This window comes from Myotis nattereri (assembly GCF_964212035.1).
Source record: "Myotis nattereri genome assembly, chromosome: 1".
Taxonomy (NCBI): Eukaryota; Metazoa; Chordata; class Mammalia; order Chiroptera; family Vespertilionidae; genus Myotis; species Myotis nattereri.
Genome location: NC_138075.1, coordinates 90,198,709 through 90,205,907, shown reverse-complemented (window position 1 = coordinate 90,205,907; position 7,199 = coordinate 90,198,709). Strand labels below are relative to the sequence as shown.

Below are 7,199 nucleotides of genomic sequence, written 5' to 3'. Positions count from 1 at the left end.
TCCTCCTCCTCCTCCTCATCCTCCTTCTCCTCCTCCTCCTTCTTCTTCCTCTTCTTAAAGAATACTCGTCAACATTTCATGTAATATTGGTTTGGTGGTGATGAGCTCCTTAGCTTTTTCTTATCTGTGAAGCTCTTTATCTGACCTTCAATTCTAAATGAGATCTTTGCGCCCTAGCCAGTTTGGCTCAGCGGATGGAGTGTCAGACTGTGGACTGAAGGGTCCTGGGTTTGATTCTGGCCAGGGGCACATGCCTAGGTTGAAGGCTTCATCCCCAGTGGGGGGGGGGGGGGGCGTGCAGGAGGCAGCCAGTTCTCTCTCCTCATTGATGTTTCTCTCTCTCTCTCTCCCTGTCCCTTCCTCTCTAAAATCAATACAAATATATATTTTTTAAAAATAAATGACAGAATTCTGCTTGGTCCCGAGGCAGCCGTTTAGCCTGCCGCCTGCCTGTCTGTCCCCAGAGCTGAGCTATGGCGAGAGCAAGTTTGATCCAGAGGCCCGGTAGCAGAGCAGGCTGAACGCGTGAGGACCTGGCAGCCTTCCTGGAGAGTGCTGTGAGAAGGGGGGAGCTCTCCTGAGAAGAGCGAAGCCTGCTGTCCGTGGCCTGCAAGAACGTGGTGGGTGGCCGGAGGGCTGCCTGGAGGGTCCTGTCCAGTGTGGAACAGAAAGGCCAGGAGGAGAGCTCGGAGGAGAAGGGCCCAGCGGTGAGAGAGAACCGGCAGAAGGTGGAGACTGCCCTCCGGGAGGGGTGGGGGGCGGGGGGGAGGCGACACCGTGCTTGTCCTGCTGGACTCCCACCTCATCAAGGAGGCCGGTGATGCCGAAAGCCGGGTCTTCTACCTGAAAATGAAGGGCGACTACTCCCGCTATCTGGCCGAGGTGGTCACCGGCGATGACAAGAAGCCCTCATCAACTCTGCCCAGGCAGCCTACCAGGAGGCCATGGACATCAGCAAGAAGGAGATGCCGCCCACCAACCCCTTCCGCCTGGGCTTGGCCCTGAGCTTTTCCATTTTCCACTATGAGATCGCAAATAGCCCGAGGAGGCCATCTCACTGGCCCAGACCACCTTCCATGAGGCCCTGGCTGACCTGCACACGCTCAGTGAGGACTCCTACAAAGACAGCACCCTCATCCTGCAGCTGCTGCGAGACAGCCTGTCTCTGTGGACGGCCAACAACGCTGGGGAAGAGAGGGACGAGGCACCTAGGAGCCCCAGAGCTGAGCTACGCTGCTACCCTCCCTGCCCTGCCCGCTCCAGCCCCACCCACCCCCAGCAGAGAGGACTAGAATGGGGTGGGAGGCCCGACCCTCTCCCTGAATGCTCTGCCCCAGCTCAGAAAGGCTCCATGGAGAGGGACCAGCAGAGCTGAGGCCCCCTTAAGCCATTGGATCCCACTCTTCCTGTAGCTGTCGGGTTCTCCTAACCACTGGTCATTCCACCCAGCCCTGCGCCCCCTCCAGACCCTACCCGTGAACAGTGAACCTGGCGACTTCCGCCTCTTCCCCCCCCCCCCCCCTTGACTCCCTCCTGCCCCTGCTGCCTCTGGATCTTAGGAATTGAGGAGTGTCCCACCCAGTGGCTGAGAACTGGACCCCATGGCAGAGGCTGGAGATGAGAGTGAGGTGTGTGTGTGTGTGTGTGTGTGTGTGTGTGTGTGTGTGTGAGAGAGAGAGAGAGAGAGAGAGAGAGAGAGGCCAGAATGAGAGGGAAACCATGTCTGCTGGGTGTGACCATGTTTCCTCTCAATAAAGTTCCCCTGTGACAATAAATAAATAAATAAATAAATAAATAAATAAATAAGAGCTTTGCTGGGTAGAATAATCTTAGTTGTAGGTCCTTGCTATTCATCACTTTGAGTGTTCCTTTTCTAGCCTGCAAAGTTTCAGTTGAGAAATCAGCCAACAGTCAAATTGTATAGGTACTACCTTGTAAGTAACTAACTGCTTTTCTCTTTTTTTTTTTTTTTTTAAATATTTTATTGATTTTTTACAGAGAGGAAGGGAGAGAGACAGAGAGTCAGAAACATCAATGAGAGAGAAACATCAATCAGCCGCCTCCTGCACATCTCCCACCTGGGATGTGCCCGCAACCCAGGTATATGCCCTCGACCGGAATCGAACCTGGGACCCTTCAGTCCACAGGCCGAAGCTCTATCCACTGAGCCAAACCGGTTTCGGCAACTGCTTTTCTCTTGATGCTTCTAAGATTCTCACTAAGAGGCAGAAGTCGCCTGGGCATTTTAATTATGATGTATAGGTGTGGGCCTCTTGACTTCATCTTGTTTAGGACTTTGTGCTTCTTGGACTAGTGTGTCTTTTTCCCTTACCCAGTAGGGTAAAGTTTTCAGTCATTGTTTCTTCAAATAGGTTCTCAATCCCGTGTTCTCTCTCCTCTTTCTGGTCCCTCTATGATGCAGATGTTATGCTTCATGTTATCCCAAAGGTCCCTTACTCTACCTTTATTTCTTGTAATTCTTTTTTCTATGTGCTGCTCTGATTGGGTATTTTCTTCTACCTGGTTTCTAAATTGCTGATTTAATCTTCTGCTTTATCTAACCTTATGCTTATCCTTCCAGCATATTCCTCATTTCAGATACTGTATTCTAATTGGTTCTTTTATATGGTTTCTATGTCCTTTTTTATGTTTACTATCTCTTTGGTTAAGTTCTCATTGATTTCATCCATTCTTCCCTTAATTTCTTTGAGCATCCTTATAACAATTATAAATTGCTTGCCTCCATTTCACTTAGCTCTTTTTTCTGGAGATTTATCCTGTTCTTTCATTTGGGGAATGTTTCTTTGTCTTCTCATTTTGACTACCTCTTTCTATTTGTTTCTCTGTGTTACATCTTCTATGACTCCCAGCCTTGGTAGGGTGGCCTTACATAGTGGGTGTCTTGTGGGACTCCATGGTGCAGTCTCCTTGATCACCTCTGCTAAGTGCTCTAGGGATGTCCCCTGTGTGGGTTATGTGGGCCCTCCTATTGTAATTCAGACTTGATTGGACCATTCATTCTACCCACCCTCAGACTGCCTAACTTATGATCAATCCCAACCATAGTGTACAAGCTACTGTGCATATGCTAAACATACAAAACAGAAATCACCTCAGCAGGATCTGGTGCCTGCCAAGATCTCTCTTTGGATATGCCACTTGTGAAGCTAATTGGACCTTGCTCTGATGTCTGAAGCTGGCCACTGGGTGTGCTGGTTCTGGGGACTCTTGTGAGAGCCTCTACACAGGTCAATGTCAGACACTGCCTGTGACTAACCCTGGGCAAAATATTTGGAGCTACAAAATGATCCACAGTTTGTGGCTGCCTCTTCTGGGCCTGATTATGCATGAGAAGGGTTCCCTAAGCTACACAACTCAGTCACTGACACCCCTTGAATCTGCCCAGACCTCTACATCCAGCCCGGGCCATTGACTCCTTACCAGGGCGGAAGCCCTGCAGGATGGGTCAACACAGAGGCCAAAGGGTGGGGCAGTTGCTTTCCCCAGGCTGATGCTACATGGAGGGGGATGCTCTACCCAAGAAAGATGGTGTCTTTAGTGCAGTAGGGTGACTCAGCACAGGGGTCCCAGCGGTTGTCCCCTAGGCTCTCTCCCTAGAGCTACAAACCAGTCTCTCTTCCCAGGTGTCTAGTCTGCTCCACCCTCCTTCAGCTGGAGCCCAGGGTGAGTGGCTATGAAAGAGATTTTGTGCATTGACCCTTTAAGTGGTGCCTGAGTTTCTAGCAGACTCCCATCTCTCCAGACAGAAACCCCACTATTTTCACAGCCAAATGTCATGTGGGTGTCTCTTCCAGGCTCTGGTCTCTGGGCTTGGGAGCCTGGCTTGGGCTTGAGATCTGCTTATCAGAGGAAACCCTCACACAAACCCCCCCACCCCCACCCTACGGCTGAGATATCCCTCTGGAACTTCAGCCACGGCCCCTGGTACGGGGGCCAGCCCTTCTTGCGTTTCCGCACTTCCTACCTGTAATGTGGCTTCTTCTGTAAATTCTTAAGTCTAAATCCTCTAAGACTCCTCTTCAGCTAGTGTTCAGTTGGTTATTCAGATTGATTGCTCTATGTATTAGTTGTACTTCAGTTTGGTCCTGGGAGGAGGTGGGTGTAGCTTCCACCTACTCCACTGCCATCTTGGATCTCTGACTGACAATTTATACTCTGAAAATGCACATGTTGTTATGAATTAGAAAGTTCAAACATGGCACATTATATTCATAAAAGGCTTTTTCTAAATTGCTCTTCTTGTACAATATTTACTTTTATAGGAAAGAATAAATATTACAAACTTGAAATATAAATTGTGGTGAATAAGCATTTGAAACTGATTTTTTTTTTAAATGTTTTACAAGTCAGAAGTACCCTTAAATGGTTGAGCTGTGTTTTTATCTCTTTAACTTTTAGAATAAATTAAAATATTTTGTTTCACTATCTACTGACATTTTTCTGTTTTTCTCCAGAAGAAATTGCTTAACACCATGGCTGGTGTGGCTCAGTTTGTTGAGCATCATCCCATGCACCATGCCTTGGGGATTCCCGGTCAGGGCTCATGCATGGGTTGCGGACTCGATCTCCAGCAGGGGGCATGCAGGAGGCAGCCAGTTGATGTTTCTCTCTCTAAAAAAAAAAAAAATCAATAAAAACATATTTAAAAACTAAAGAAAGAAAAAAAGAGAAATTGCTTAAGTTCTTACTTTGTTGTTCATATGAGTATAAAAGTGCTATATACACAATCACTGTTGTTAACAGTTAGATTTTTAAATATTTAATATTTACCTCTATGGCATCAGAGAATATTGGTGACAGTGGCACTATAATCAAATGCTGTTATATATGCAAGTAAATACATAATTTCCAGTTATACATGTGATTTTTTTATATTTCAGATTTTTTTTATTTTTTGAAATTTGTTATCAGGAATGACTGAAATAAGAAATATAATTGAGTCCCATCATCATCATGGAAATGGCTTTAGGAGAAAACTGGTCAGATGAATATTATTGCTTCCCATTTTCAATCAGTAAATAGTTGCCATTGATAAATAGATATGTTACATCAGTGGTTCTCAACCTTCCTAATGCTGCGACCCTTTAATACAGTTTCTCATGTTGTGGTGACTCCCAATCATAAAATTATTTTCGTTGCTACTTCATAACTGTAATTTTGCTACTGTTATGAATCATAATGTAAATATCTGATATGCTATATGTGTTTTCCGATGGTCATGACCCCCAAGTTGAGAACCGCTGTGTTACATAATACAACAGACCTGTTCATGGGGGTGGGAGGAGGAAAGACTAGGAAACAATTCATGTGACCTTCTTGATTGCATTATACAAGACAAGCACAAAAGCACCACCCATGCCTCTGAGAACATGGGACCATGCACCCTTGAAAAAATCTTTGCCTCCTTCATCATGAGCAATCTACCTCCAGCAACTGAGTATGATTCTGTATATAATATCAGTTCCTGTGTGCCCTGACTACATCAACAAGCTGCAGGGAACAGTGACAAATAAACCAGAAGTCAACCCAGCCAGCACTGTGAGGGACTGTGCCATCATCCAGGTGACAAAGATGTGAGTGTTCTTGGGATCTGGGAGCATTCCCTTTGCAGTGTCATGGGTACGAAGTAGGTAGCTTGGTAGATGATAATACCCTGGCCAGACATATTAAAGCCTTGGTACAGACCCTTAATCCCATCAAGTTTGTATATATTAACCAGGCAATACCGAGGCCTTTGGCTTTCCTTTCATTTCCAGCTTTGCCCACAACAGCTGCTAGATGGGTATGTTCAAAATCAAGACCATACACAAAACACAATGAGCAGTACCACCTGATGCCAGATTCCCTGTAAAGTAGTGGCAGAATGGGGTTCTCTTGTCCACACCACCCAGGAAGGTCTACTTGTATTTATCTTTGAAAACAAAGTTGAGAAACTGGGTGAGAAAGTATCTGATGACATTGGCCAGATTATCATGCCAGAAGGACAGGACTCCCTCTCCTTGTGGATATGAACCACGCAGTCTATATTGCTTATCTGCAGTGCCTTGCTTACTGCCATGTTGCATTTGCAGCAGCAGCTTGACTCACCCAATGGACGCTACTGCCATCTGGGAGATGGCCATGGCCACTCCACCTGCTGGGAAGTCCTTGGCAAACAACACAGCATCATCTGTATGTAGAAAGGAGAGAAGAGACAAGTGATTCTGGGACTGGGCTCCTAATTGGCCAGGACTCCAGGGTTTAAGGGCCATATGAATTTTTTAATCTGGATACTTCCTGGTATCAAAAATAACACACCCATAAATAAAATAGCATTTTATGAAATCATTTTAGTTAAAAACTTATGAAAATAATATTTTTTAAATTTTAAATCTTTATTGATAAAAGTATTACATATGTCCCCTCCCCCCCCCCGCATTGATTTCTAGACCGCCCCCACCCTGAGCCCCAGGCCTTCACCACATTATTGTCTGTGTCCATAGTTATGCATATATGCATACAAGTTCTTTAGTTGATCTTTTCCCACATACCCAGCCTCCCCTGCCTTCCCATCCCTTTCTCTGAGGTTCAACAGTCTATGGATCTATTCTGTTCATCAGTTTATTTTGTTCATTAGATTCCACATATTTGTGAGATCATGTGATACTTATCTTTCTCTGACTGGCTTATTTCACTTAGCAAAATACTCTCCAGGTCCATCCATGAAGTTGCAGATGGTAAGAGTTCTTTCTTTTTACAGATGCATAGTATTCTATTGTGTAAATGTACCACGGCTTTTTTATCCACTCATATGCTGATGGGCACTTAGGCTATTTCCAAATCTTAGCTATTGTAAATTGTGCTGCTATGAACATAGGGGTGCATATATTCTTTCTGATTGGTGTTTCTGTTTTCTTGGGATATATTCCTAGAAGTGGGATCACTGGGTCAAATGGAAGTCCCATTTTTAATTTTTTGAGGAAACTCCATACTGTTTTTCATAATGGCTGCACCCCACCAGCAATGTACTAGTGTTCCCTTTTCTTCACATCCTCCCCAGCATTTGTCATTTGTTGATGGTAGCCATTCTGACAGGTGTGAGGTGATATCTCATTGTTATTTTGATTTACATCTCTCAGATGATTAGTGACTGTGAGCATGTATTCATACATCTCTTGGCCATCTGTATGTCCCCTTTG

The 7,199-nt window shown here is 45.5% G+C and overlaps 2 pseudogenes across 2 annotated transcripts; one reads left to right on the top strand and one right to left on the bottom strand.

Moving 5' to 3' along the window:
* Window positions 1-473: 473 nt before the first annotated feature.
* Window positions 474-1,375, top strand: LOC308524253 (14-3-3 protein sigma-like; annotated as a pseudogene). Its single transcript has one exon. The product of its transcript is annotated as a 14-3-3 protein sigma-like (transcript).
* Window positions 1,376-5,324: 3,949 nt separating this feature from the next.
* On the bottom strand, window positions 5,325-6,272 carry LOC308524185 (ADP/ATP translocase 2-like; annotated as a pseudogene). The gene has a single exon. The product of its transcript is annotated as an ADP/ATP translocase 2-like (transcript).
* Window positions 6,273-7,199: the final 927 nt, after the last annotated feature.